Here is a 13,838-nt window from a genome sequence, read left to right on the forward strand (position 1 = left end):
TTAAATAAAAACACTCACTTATTCAGTACTCAGCTGGCTTTTAAACTCTGAATAAGAGAAGTACACAGTGAGTGAGGTACTTACACAGTTTCCTTGGAGACAGGATGATGCCATTCAGGTCTATGTTTTTATCTGAAAGTGGCACCCTGCAGAGAAAGGAGGCTCGGTGAGTGGCTATTTATACATAGTAAATAAATAGGAACTTTGTTTATTTTACAAAGCATTTTTTATTTTGACCCAGATTTCTTTTTCTCTTCACACCCAACCTTTGTAAACAGCAATAATATGGTCAAACAGGTATTACGCACAAGCCCTTTTAACTCCACTGTAAGAAATCCTAATTATTAAGCCAAAAATTCAGAATGCCTTGGTGAAACACTCTATTCCTTAGCCTGCTTTGCATATCTTCACTACTGTATTTACTTCTGAAGTACTGATGAACACCACCGCCTACCTTTCGAGTTTTCTTCAAAAGGAATTTTTCTCAAGCCATCAGTAAGGAAGTTAATCTTAAAAGTTCACGTAAATGACAAAAGCCCTTACCTTAACCAATGTAAGAGAACCCTAGCCTTAGCCAGCTTCCGAGCGCCAGGGGTTTCCACAGACACGAGCTGCCATCTTAGATGTGGCAGGGACATCCTGGATTCCCAATAGCCCAAGTGCTGTGAGCATACAGTTCTGCAACTCAGTTTTTCACAACTACATGCTTTCTAATTTTGGTAACGTGATTAATCCCCCTATGTGATAAGCTTTATCCTTCTAATATTTCTTCAGATCAAAAAGAACAAATGAGCTACAGCAAAGCAGGGCAACTAACTTGAATGCTTCACACAATCTAGTAACCTGAAATGAATAAGTGTGTGCTATGTTTCCATTAAAAAGTTTCCAGCCACAATTAATTGAACAAAAACTTGCCTCGTTCCAAGATTATTCTTGGAAATGTAATTTTAAAGCCTGCGTGAAATGAGGAGACTTACTATTTTATTCCATATGAAAGCAATTTCATTTTTTTTAGGAATGATTTTTGGATAGACTTCCGATTGGATATTTTCCATTGGAACTAGCAGTGTAGGGGCTTGGGAAGGGGGAAGGGAGCGAACTAATTCTGTGTTCTTTTGCCAGCACTGACAAAGGTCTGGTTGTCAATGATACCTTTACAGCTAAATTTACTCCAGAGTGACACGAACAGGTGCGCCTCGGCCTGCCAGACACTTGTGCTGAGGGATCACGCATCTCACGGCCTGACCATCAAGGGGGCAAAGCCTCGGTCTTCATAGAAAAGGAGAGGCGGCGAACGCAGCCCAAACTGGGGGGTTTCTCTTCAAAGCCAGCTGGTCTGGCTTTATTCTACAGGAATTTTTTTACCTGTCAGAGTTTGGACAACAAAACCCTCAGCAGGTGCTGACGGGTACAACTTTCTGGAGAAGCAAGAAAGGCGCTGGTGAGTTTCAATTGCCAAAATATATTTTTTAATCTCTAAAAGGTGATTTTGTTATCTTGGAAGAGGCCCCGCTGAGGTGCCTATGCTTGCAAAGCTGATGAGACCATTGGAATGGCAGCCATCTAACTCAACCCAGGGCTTGCTGGGGAAACAAAGTAGAGGTGTTATTGTTTAACAAGATTTTTAGTTTTTTTTTAATTTGTAAAAGAAATAATTTATATGTTTTTAACATCACTCTCTTTGATTACTCTCTTCTATGTCAGAAAGATGAGTTAATTACACATATGACATTAGGCTGAATAAATAGCAGATTAATCTCTTCTTAATCTAATTTTGACACAATCTTTTCTGAATAAAATGTTTCTGAATAAAATGTTGTTTTCCAATAAAATTCCAAAATATAAATATGAAATGATATAGGATCTTTTCAAACATTCCATGTGCTTTTTGAGAAAAGAAAATATGTGCATGCTATAGGAATATGATTAGAGGGAATGTAGAATTAACTTTATTTCAATACATTTTAAAAGCATGTATTATACTGAATATTTAATAATTAAAAGTAACAACTTTTTACTACTTTACAAAGATTTTTTTCTACAGAAAATCTTTAGAATCAACAACCATGAGAATACTAAAGCATGTTTTTATGTCATTGATTTCTAAAATTAGTACATTTATATATTTGGTATTTTTATTTTATGAATTCAAAAGTTTAGGCAAAAATATTTTTTCAGAACAGAATTTTAATTAAAGCAAAAAATGGAAAAATGAGACCACATGTTAGGACACATTTTTTAAAAGTGATTTTATTTCAAGGACTCATTCTTTTAACTATGCTTCACAGCATTTTTCTACAAATTGTTGTATTATAGCAAATTGAAAACATTTATTTAAGCAAGTGAGCAGCTCAAAACTACAGACTATACATAGTAAACATATGAAACCACTTTAATAACCAAATTCTATATTCACAACCAACATGGACTAATGGATGTAAAAGACACAACAGCATACATTGATTAAGAATGCTATAAATTATGATGCATAAAATCAATTTTCTGGACTGTGGGGGGTAGAATTGGTACTTAAGAAGAGAAAGGCTCCTACCAATATAAATTACTAAGACTATGAGGCAATTGTTTTATTCTGATGATCACATAAATAATTTCCAATCTACACAACACATATTTGTATGTTGGAGAAAAAAAGATTGGACTTTTGTTAAGACTGTATCTAAAATAATTTTTAAATCAATGATGATTTGGATATACTAGCACAAGTTATAAATATCATATTCTCTTAAAGTGGTTTAAGTTATCTATAAAATGATGAAATATTTGTGGTTTAAAATCTGACCAGAAATGATTCACCCAACCAAAAAAAAAAAAGCTTATTTTTAAAATGCAGGGCCTGGGATTTAGCTCAGTGGTTTTGCCGCCTGCCTCGCAAGCGCAAGGTCCTGAGTTCAATCCCTGGAACCAAAAAAAAACAAGAAAAAAGTAGTTTTATCTGTAAACATTTTAGTGAACCATGTTTTTAAAAATTAAACTCAAATCTACTTTTTATTATAAATCACATGTAGAATATACTTCAGAAAATTAAAGCATATTTTATTAAAACTATATATACATATATAGTATATAGTGATTCAAACTGCTTTTTACATGATATTTTGTATTGTTTCATTATATTGATTTTGACCCTTGAGCAAGCATCACTGAATTTTTTTATCTAGTTCATTAGTCTCTTAAAGAATAACTATATTTTCCATGCACTTGAAAATTTTTCTAGTATGCTAAGTACTATGTTTGTAAAGAATCAGAACACTTGCTTTTAGAGATGAGAAGTAATTATGGCAAAATTGAACAGCACATACTCTTAGGTCAACTTCAGAATTATATTGTTAACTTTTCCTGTGCATTAGTATTGGCTATAATTATCAGATTGTTACTAACATTAAATACAAACAATACAAAAGCTTCTGCCAAACTATTATTTATGATTGTCAATTTTTGAGTATAACAGAATCTATTAGAAACAATGTTAAATATAGCCCAAATATCCAAAATAACTAAAATTAAAATTGTGCCATGAGTTTCTGACCTAATCTAAAATTCCATGATTTTTTTCTTTCAGTTATGAGAATCTATAAATCTTTGTTCACCATCAAGGTACATGCATGTCCTTTTTAAAGTTTTCAACATTGTGTCACAAAAATAGCTATGTCAATTCCTCAATGTAGCAGAATGGCTTCTTTTATTAAGTCAGTCAAAACTTGTGATGTACAATTTTCATCTTAAAATTTACACATTTAAAGCATTATTTGCCATACATTTTTGTGTCTTAAAGGTAGATCATTTACAGTACAGTAAATTAATTGTTCTCCTGTTTCTAAAGACAATTGAAAAGCATTTTGTTTACTTCATATATCAATTGGGAAAATTTTGATTCTTCTAGCAATTAATTTCAATAAATTATATTATGACCATACATTTATTTAATTCCAGCACAACAGAATTTCCAGCTAAAATGCTTTGCTAATAAGTATTTAAAGAAACAAAAATATTTTGGCAGCTTTATATGCATCTCCTCCTTGGCCAGACATCTGACTGACAGCTGTCAAATGTCTCCAGGCCAAATGTAACCCAGTAAAGATAAAAATTACATATTACTCATCCCTGTTGATAATACCTGGTGCCAGTAGGTTTTGAAATAGGAATAACTAGACTGTAGTCAAAAAGAAGTAAAAAGGGAATCACTTCTACTGCCTAACAGGCTTCCTGTGTCACTAACCCAGTTCCTCTTCCTTTTTTAATGGATCACATTTCTTTCCATATCCATTCATATCACATCTACAAAGTGCTGGTTTTCTTAAAGGAATTTCCAGGGCTGTGTAACCTGGCTGTATCCATGCAAGTTACAAGTATCCAGGGAATTATGCCCACACTTATCTTTTAATCATATTTTCTTTTGAGTTGATGAAATTAAGTCATGGAATAAGGCTCTAAAGATTTAGCTTCTCATTTTAAAGAAATGAAACTGAAGAACAAAAATGCAATAAACCCAAGGTCACCGACCTGGGTATGGGAATGTAGACTTGGGTCTGTCACCCAATTTCATATTTACTGATTTTTTTTTTCTATTTGAAACCTGTGGAAACCAAACTTTACATTTAAAAAAAAAATCACATGGAAAATAATGTACTACATTCCTTTCAAGAATCCTTTCTAGTCATCAATAAATATTATTAGAGAAATACGTATTTGAAAGACAGACCATAAACATTAAAACAAACTTTATATTCTCTTGACTATTTAAATGGATTTACAAATAGAAAATATTTATAAATGTACAGAAAGCATAAAATTCATCAATAGTGATACATGTTTATAAAATGAATACAGAAATCAAAAGTTTAGGTTGGAATTTTTGAGAAAGATCATGGAGTAATTACAAGTACTAAATATACCAAAACATAAGCATGTGTATAGTACTCAATTGCAGAATATATTAAATAGTTCATATGATTGACTCAACAGCTAACCAGCTTGGTGTCTTCCTGTGTGTGTATCTGTGTGTGTGTGTGTGTGCCCGCGCACGCACATGTGTGTATAAATTACCAAATCTTACTGGACCTGAAAGGGCTCTGCAGCAATATGTCCCTGCAAGTTTGATATCAATTGAAATAGTTAATAGTTAAATGAAGAAATGTTTTGTATGTATATAACTTGTTGGTAAAGATATATAATACATTGGTCAGGAAAATATGAATATTTAAGCTTATACTTCATTGTCTTCTGGAGCTCCAGAAAAGAAATGGTTTAGGTAAAAATCTATCACTTTCTGAATTTAAAAGATTTTTTTCTTATCTGTGGGCTTTGAAGCAGTATTTGCCTATAAGAAGTGGAACTTTATCATTTAGATATGCAAATTAATAAGAAACAAAGAGGGCAAAAAATTGGAAATACTGATGTAGACTGTGGGAAGGAATTGTGTCCAGGATTTCTGTGTGAGGGGTAGGTAGCAAATAATCAACAGTTTTAAGACTGAGAACACTATTTATCAACTAAATTATATATCTAGATTTACAAATGTATTTGCTTGTTCCATTACATTTAGTCCAAATCAACATTAGGCATTAATCAGCAAACCATTTAACAATATGCAATAACAATATGCAAATCAATTGCAAGCAAAATAATCAGTAAATAACATCCACTTCTAACTGTTATGAAAGACAGGGGTGTCAAAGCAAAATATGCAAAATCACAAGACTTTCAAGTAAGTTCAATCATTGCCAGGCATCTCAGGGAGGTTTTAGTGAAAGTGAGTGGCCCATCCCTTGTCTGCTTTTGAAGGATTAGAAATGTTTTCTCTTCAGCACTGACGAATGCTATCCAGAGCACCAGAGCAGAAGCAGGAAGATCTGAGTCCTACTCTCTGTTTCACTGCTAAGTAATTTTGGGCCTGAAACAAGTCACTTCAACTCTGTGAGACAACGGAGTGGATGGGGCTTTTTGCTTAGTAATATACATACTATCAGAATGGAAGCTTTAACTCCCCAATGGAAAGTATTTCCTCTGCTTCATGTGACAAGGTCCCAAAAGAAATCTGGGCCATGACTTGTGGGTTTCTGTCAGCTGTGACATGTTCCTTCCTTTCCATTTTGATAAAAGTAGCCCACCATGTAGGCTTCCCAAATAGTCAAAGCCAACACCAGCCCCTGTCCTGTGAAGTCCCTACTGTGGGCAAAATGAGGTCACTTTCAGAACACTACTGAGGCCATGTTTTTTCCCATGAGGCTATCTTGGTAGCATAACATGAAACTCTCACCTTCAAAACTATATTGTCACACATAGCTTCAAACTTTCTGTATGCAGTGCAAGGCTGAATTTACTGAAAGTACTTGATGAGTATTTAATATTTTTAGTTTTCCAAATAGGGAGAACAAAATTTTTTAAGTCAGAAAAATATTCACCAGACACAGCTGCTGTAAGCTAGGATGAGGATATGTTTCTGTCAGAAAAATGTTGCAATAAGAAGTAGGAGCCTCAAAGAACCGTTATTCTGACCATTAAGATTGCTCTTCAGACAGAGGAAACTACAAATGTCATAGGAAACATAGGTATTGATTGAAATTCTCTTACTGAGAGGCCGCAGTAGTCAAATGATCATGACCAAAGCCGATTTTATTTGCAGGACATCTAGACTCTCAAGCCACTGACTGTCTAAAGTAGTCATGTGCCTGTAGTCAGTTGTCACCAATGGTACATGTTCCTGGATTGGAAACCCACTTCCAGGTTTTGCTCAGGTACCAAGACCCAAAGGACAGATTTCATCCAAGAAAAGTTGAAGGCCATCACTCACCTAAGATGAAGAATTTTACAAAAACTGAAAAGAATTGGGTTCCCCATATTGCTTAGTTTTCTGATTGAGCAGTTTCCAATGAACTTAATACAAGGGGCGATGGACAAACACGGTAATAATTCAGTCATTAACCCTTCTCCTTGTGAACATACTTATCTCCTTGTTCTTTCCACTTTCTGAAGTACTGCTAAAAGTTCTCTTTTGTGAGTGTTTTTGTAAGGTGTGACACAAATTACAGTGAGTGCTGCTGCAGAGTGCCATCCAATGGGAAAGGCATAAAAACATGATGCTGTGTCCTCATCTACCCTCATTCACTGGATCTGGCACCACGTGACTTCTGGCTCTTCCACAAAGTCACAATGGCCATGAAAAGTAAATGTTTTGAATTGATTCAGGACACTGAAGCAGTGTGAAATCACAGCTAAAGACACTCACCAAAGAAGACTTCCAGTACTACTTCAGAAAGCAGCGAAACTAATGGGATGAGTGTGTTTGAGGCAACTGGAGTATTTTGAGGGAGATTACTGACAATGTGTCTTTTACCTTAGTAAATGTATATGTGATATATCTTTCTTTTCTTGTGTATCATTTTAACCAAAGCAGGCTATATCAAATAATTCATGTCATTTTAAACTCATTCATACTATTTTGAAAGCTGTTCATGAATCTAAAAGTTCTATAAAATCTGTTAAGATTAGTTGAGCGGACAAGAACAAATGACAGACTGAAAGGTTATGACATTCAAAGGACTTTCGTGGATCCTTTGCTTATCCACATAATAAGACAATGGCATACAACAAAAAGCATGTAAGAAATACCTGAAAAGCCTGTTAAAATGCAGATTCTGAAATTGTAACTTGGTGGGCAGGAGAGAAGCTGAGAAATCTGCATTCCTGCAGGTACCCTTGGTGATTCTGAGGCACCCAATAAGCTGGTTTCCATGCTTCTCTCTTCATGTCTTGCCTGAGGACTTTCTTTTGTTTAGTGTCAGTTCTCACTTTTGATGATGCAAGAAAACCAGCACTTGGGTTCCAGATCCTATGAGACCAAAAGCCATGTATGGATACTGCAATAAATGTTTTATTTATTGTCTGATATAATCAAACACCACCATGCTTAAGTATTTCATGCATTTTAATTACTTTATTAGGATTGGTACATGGTAAGTATCTCCGTTACTAGTAAAGTAAAAGTAAAAACTGAAATGTGTTCTCAAGTGCTATGTAACTTTAAGGCACTAAGTAGTACAGCTTGAAATACTGCAAAATGGCTTGAAATGACTCTTCAGGAGAGTCATCTTAGAAAAAATACAGACCATGCATATTATAAGCATGCATGCATTCATTCACCTTCACCAAGTTCTAGTGTACTCGACTGATCATCACTGATATGGAGAGTTTAAAACACGAGATCCTGTGAGACACAGGCTTACTGAGTTAATCACCATTGTAATCAAAGAGTAATTACAGTGATTAATAACAAAAGTGATCACGGAAATTATGCCATGACCACATTCTCTATAACATGCAGCATCAACTGTTGATAACTAAACTCCTTTGGTAGTGAAATTTTATTTGCAGAGAACCCCGCAAAGAGAAAAATATTATCAAGTACTATCCTGTGGTCTTAAAACAGAAAAATGGAGCTTTACGAAGCATAGAAGGAAACCCAACTTATTAATTGTTAATACCAGCTGATAGTGATAACGAATTTACAACTGAAAATTAGAAGATAAAGCAAAAAAAGATAAAAGAAAGAAGGGAGAGAGAGCAGGAAAGGAGGGAATGAGAAAGAAGCAAATCTGCTGGTTAGCACGTCAGCTATTGCCAAGTGGTCAAAAGGAACAAGGAAGTTGTAAAGTGTTTCTTCAGTAGTGTTCAAGATCTTTGGCTTGGAGTCATATTTCTTCATTTCAGAGTCTCTTCAAGAATAGGATGACTTTTAGTACAAAATGCCTTCCTTCTGATGTGCATGGTCTATATTTACAGGCTCAAGGCTATATAAAGTTGGGAGATATTTAACTTAAATGCCTCATGTTTTCTTTGTGATTTCACAGAGGAAATAAAGGGCAGAAGAAATTTGGCCCTACACCCTTAGGCCTCTCCCAACACTCTTCCCTTCCCCCAAAAAGAAGCTTGCATTCTTCGCATGCTTCTTGTACCCCTTCAGGACTTTTATTTCTGGAAAAATAATCACGATTATGTGTCCAGTGGTTTTGGGGGGCAGGAGAGTGCACACACAGTAAGTCTGAGTGTCAAGGTAGCAGCTATGGCTCCAGAGATGTGCAAAGAGGAAACAGAAAAAGGGCCCAGAGCAACAGGTACTGAAATGCACAGTATGAAGAGTTAGGTATTCAAACATCTTTTTGCTGACAGAGCTCATCTTCCAAGACCAGTATTTTCAAAACCAATCCCCCTCGTGTCCGTGGCCAGGCTTCCCTGTGCTCACTTCTGTGTGGACAGGGAGTGGCTGGCAGTGGGGTACTGGTTTGCATGGAGAGTCCTCCCGGGAGTACCTCTGCAGCATGGCAGGGATTCTGTGGACTTGGTGGATGCTCATTTAGATTACAAATGCTTTTCGGGAAAAGTGGTAAAGAAAGGTTGCTGTAAAGGAGTAACAGAACCATACTGTGTCATGGACTAGGCAGCTGATGTAACAGAATCCAAGACCATTCTGGGCCCTACAGGGGTTGCCAAGGAGTGAAAGGACCTTGCAAGCCACATTCATGCAAGGCCGAGAGGAAGTAGAGGTGCTCTCGAAGGACCTAGTATTGATTTTTAAAAATTGCTGCGGGGTGAGTACAGCCTGCCAAAGAGAAAGAAGGGCACATGAAGGTGAATGAAGGGAAGGCGTGAGGCAAAGACAAACCTCAGCAACTTCACAGTTTTGCCTACACCAAAGATGAGATCATCGATTCCAAAGGAGGCAGAAACTGAGGTTTAATAGGAAGCGGCTAAGGCCACACATTTATGCTCAGATCCCTCAAATTTAAGTGTAAAGTGATGTGATCAATAAGCAATTTAGGAGACCTCTGAAGTAACTAAAAAAAAAATTCTTGGAACCTGATTGTAGGCAAATGGATATATAATTACTTTCATATGTCTGATAAAATACGATATGAACCAAAAATTTCTCTGAAAACAATATTATATGGAACACTGACACAGATACTATAAATTGGCAAGCCAAAATTGTAAGACTTCTTAGTGTAACATATACTGATTCATCAATATCAACATACGATTATCAGTAGGTTTTGTATTTATTCTTAATATCAAATACTCCATCATGAAATAAAAACTGCCGTGAGGTATGAAACCTGACAGAAAACAAAGCATCTTCTAAAATATCATTAGCTAACGATGACAGCACACTGTTTTTCAAGAATGCAAGATAGTCCTTGAAAGGGAAATAAAGAATTGTGATCATTTTTTAAGCCTTTTAAGTAGACAAGGCACTAAGTGGCTAGCCAGGTACAATTGAACATCCTCTCAACAAAATGATCATCATGGGCAGGTCCTGCTACCTGCCTCGTTTACAAAAAAGACATTTAGAAAATGAAGGACAAATGGTAAAGTGTCTGAGCCTGGATTCTAATCTAAGGTCTCAGTTTTACCCTTCCTTGGCTGTTGTATATTATTAGAAAATAACATTTCCTATGTTTTCAATACATTGTGTATAAGTATTAGTGACCCTGATTTTAAAGAAAAATTGTCAGACTTTTGTTAGTCATCAAAACTGTCTCTTAAGGAGACAGGCTATATGTTCCTATCAAGAATACCCTTGAAATTCTTTTGGGGGTATTGGTAGTTAATGTCAACTTATGAGCCAGCTATCAATAATTTGATGCTTCATAATCAAATCTTAGTTTCCATCCTGTTCACTACATTTGGATTTACATTTGGCAACAAATTCCTCCCTAATGATAATGATTTGCCAACTATCAGACCATTAAGGCTGGGTAGCAAATTCCTAAGGAGATTTCTAAATACACTTGAGTAAAGACAGCTTCTCTGAAATAAGTGAATAGCTTTCTAAAGGATCCACCATGAAGAGGAAAACATGCAGATAGGCATGGATTTCTGAAATATTTTCAGGGGGAAAATATTGATTATATCATCTGCTCTCATTCTCTACAGAGTGAGAAATGGTTTGAAGATAATAAAACATTATAGCATCATAGTCAGGGACAGAACATTAGAAATAAACAAATCTGGCTGCATGCTCTTTGTCTAGACTATATGAGCAATATGGCCTCAACCAGCCAAAATCAGTTCTCTGGGTATTAGTTTTAAAAACCCATAAAAGTAAATAAGACTGTCCAAGAAGTATTTGTTTGGATAAAAAGACTGCAAAGCAGGAATGGCAAACTTTTTAGAGACCATGTGCCAAACTGCAGCCCAAAACACACTTATTTATCGCAAAGTGCCAATACTGCAATTAAACCTGAATACTGAGGTTGTAGTTTACAAAACACAACTCTACATTAACATCTTTTGTCTTAAAAAGAAAAACATAGTAACACACATACATGCCCTTGGTTTGTCACCACTGTTATGAAGTAATTGATACACAGTCTGACAAATCGTAGGTAACCGTGAACTATTAGGAGCTTTGAAGCTATTTATTTCAACTATTATTTTGTACATATATTTCAAATATCACCGTATTATAGACATGAATTTTACTGGTATGAAATATTTATAAATTTAGTAAAAATATATAAAAATAATAATAGCAGTCTGTTGGAAATCAAGCTTCTTTGTTTTGGGTGTTTGATTCAGAAAAATGTGTTGGTAAAATGAACTGGTTTTAATTGTTGAATTATACTTTTCAGTTTAAATTTAATTCTTACGGTATCCCAAAATAATTTAGAAAATGAAAACTTCATTCCAAGCCATGAAAATTATTTCTCTCTCTTCCTAGCAAATTAGAACATGGACTTAACTTTTTATTTTTATTTATTTATTGATTGGTTTTTTGAGACAAGGTCTTGGTATGTAATTCAGACTGGCCTTGAACTCATTGGATAGGGTAGGCTGGCCTCGAACTTGTGGCCATCTTCCTGCTTCAGCCTCCCAAGTGCTATGATTATAGATATGTGCCATCACATTGGGCACTCTCATTTTAAATCTCTATAAAACTACTTTGTATTAGAAGGATATGTGATCTTGTGTCCATAAAATATAGTATCTTACTTGGCTTAAATTTTCTGTTATAAAAAGGTATTTCCAAAGTTACAAGCTCTCATTTAAGTAGAGCTCTCATTTGAGAAACTGCCTATAAAGGTAGAGGAAACAAGGTATATTTTTCAGTGTAGTAGCTTTGTTCCCTACTTTCTAGAACACATTTGGCTTAAGCTGGTCTTAAGGTATGTTAGTGTGAATACTCTAATACATTTTTATTACTCTTATGAGCCTTTTTTCTTTAATAAACATTACACCAATCATGAAATCAACAGTAATTTCAAACATCCCGAGAGGTTTTATTAAGACCAAAAAATGCAAAATGACTATGACTTCTTTTTTCAAGTGTCCCTTGGACACAGCAGTAATGTCATCACATATGCAATGGAGCACCAGTAGGTCCCTCTGGAGCAAAACGCCATGAGGAATTCCACGGGCTCCCCCTTTCTGGCCACCCAGAGCCTGGCCCAGTTCCCATAGAGGGCCACCAGATATTTAGAATGACATCAGGAGGCAATCTCAGCAGACTCTGCCCTAAAGAATTCAAGCTAGCAGGAGACTGAAGATATTAATGTCTCCTTGGCGACAACAGCATTCCCAAGGTCAACTGAGGTGAAAAGAAGCTGGACTTGTTGTTTGGAGCACCTCTTCAGCAATCAAGCAGCTAAGGAACCTGAGGAAGCAACCCTCAAGAAATAAAACAAAAACAAGTGGCACCAGAAACCGGAAAGTATCCCAAAGACGTCATGCCTGTGAAAAGGAAATAAGGCAACGTTATCCACCAAGTCACAGGATTGCAGGACTAAAGAGATCTCTACATCCTCAAAGGTAAAATTCAAGAGCAGTTCTCACCCTGGACCAATTCCCAGTCTCTGATGACCTACTTTTTTCTTCGGTGACAGCCACAGAGACTAAGTGAATACACAAAGCAGTGGTATAGGGCCCAGGATTTAGCTCAGTGGTTCCACTGCCAGCCTTGCAAGCACAAGGTCCTGAGTTCCATCCCTGGTACCAAAAAAAAAAAAAAAAAAAAAAGTAGTGGTATAGAAGTCAAAATTCTTTGCATTAAAGAATGGCTCATTTTTACTGCAGCTTGTCACTTTTCCAGGCCTGCACTTTATAGTGAGTAGTTCATTTAATCCTCATAACAAGATTTGGAGGGCGTGCTATTCTGTATCTCATTTTACAGATGAGGAAAATGAGGCACAGAGCGATTCAAAACGTGTGCGCAACACTGTTAACCTGTTGTAGAGTCTCCTGGCTTTTGGCCACTCAGATTCCTCCAAGTTCCACAGGCCTTTTCAGTGGTTAGGGATGGAGAGGTTGACATCTTCTATGTTATCAGCAAGCACTTGGACAACTAAAACATTTTCTCAGGAGGGACTGGATTTCAGAGAGTACAGATCATGAATCTCTAGACCACGAGCCATGTTTAAATAGTAAATCAGTAAGAAAAAGAGACAATAACTCAAATCTGGATCAGCTCAGAAGTTCAAACTTTAAAAAATAGTTCTTATTTTTAAAATCTTACAACAAAACTGCTATCTGAATATTTAAGAATCTTTCAGTAAGGGTTGATTAAAAGAAATTAGCATAAAAGGGCAGAATTAATATCGACATTTCACTCCCAGTTAAGAGTAAGAAATTAGAAGATAAACATGGCAAAGTAAAAACTCAAAAAAACAAGAACTCTTGCAAGAAAGTTTATGCTTTGTCTAAAATGTTGATTTTATTCTGCTGCTTCTAAAGTTCTAAAATTTTTATTCTGTTGCTTTATATGTCTCGTAGCATAATTTGTAATTTTTATTCATATTATTAACATTTCTGATCAAATTTCACTT

The 13,838-nt window shown here is 35.7% G+C and overlaps 1 protein-coding gene and 1 long non-coding RNA gene across 14 annotated transcripts in view; one reads left to right on the top strand and one right to left on the bottom strand.

The window, feature by feature from the left end:
- LOC147826616 (uncharacterized) overlaps window positions 1–745 on the bottom strand; it is a 125,623-nt gene extending 124,878 nt beyond the window's left edge. For 2 of the 3 annotated variants that reach the window (XR_015438982.1, XR_015438981.1), the window contains exons 1-2: window positions 544–745; window positions 85–146 (exon numbers count right to left, since the gene is read on the bottom strand). This is a non-coding gene — a long non-coding RNA (uncharacterized LOC147826616). The remainder of the gene's footprint in view (window positions 1–84; window positions 147–543) is intronic. The other variant, XR_015438980.1, reaches the window with a different exon arrangement.
- Window positions 746–1,254: 509 nt separating this feature from the next.
- Mef2c (myocyte enhancer factor 2C) overlaps window positions 1,255–13,838 on the top strand; it is a 162,328-nt gene continuing 149,744 nt past the window's right edge. For 6 of the 11 annotated variants that reach the window (XM_021255751.2, XM_087180974.1, XM_087180980.1 and 3 more), the window contains exon 1: window positions 1,260–1,441. The gene's annotated coding sequence lies outside the window, so the exon portion shown is untranslated. Of the gene's footprint in view, window positions 1,442–3,580; window positions 3,616–13,838 lie in introns of those variants that run through there. The other 5 variants (XM_087180975.1, XM_087180972.1, XM_021255752.2 and 2 more) reach the window with 5 other exon arrangements.

Source organism: Heterocephalus glaber, unplaced genomic scaffold (assembly GCF_053883595.1).
Source record: "Heterocephalus glaber isolate CG9 unplaced genomic scaffold, H.glaber_assembly_v1.0 deba00001465, whole genome shotgun sequence".
NCBI lineage: Eukaryota > Metazoa > Chordata > Mammalia > Rodentia > Bathyergidae > Heterocephalus > Heterocephalus glaber.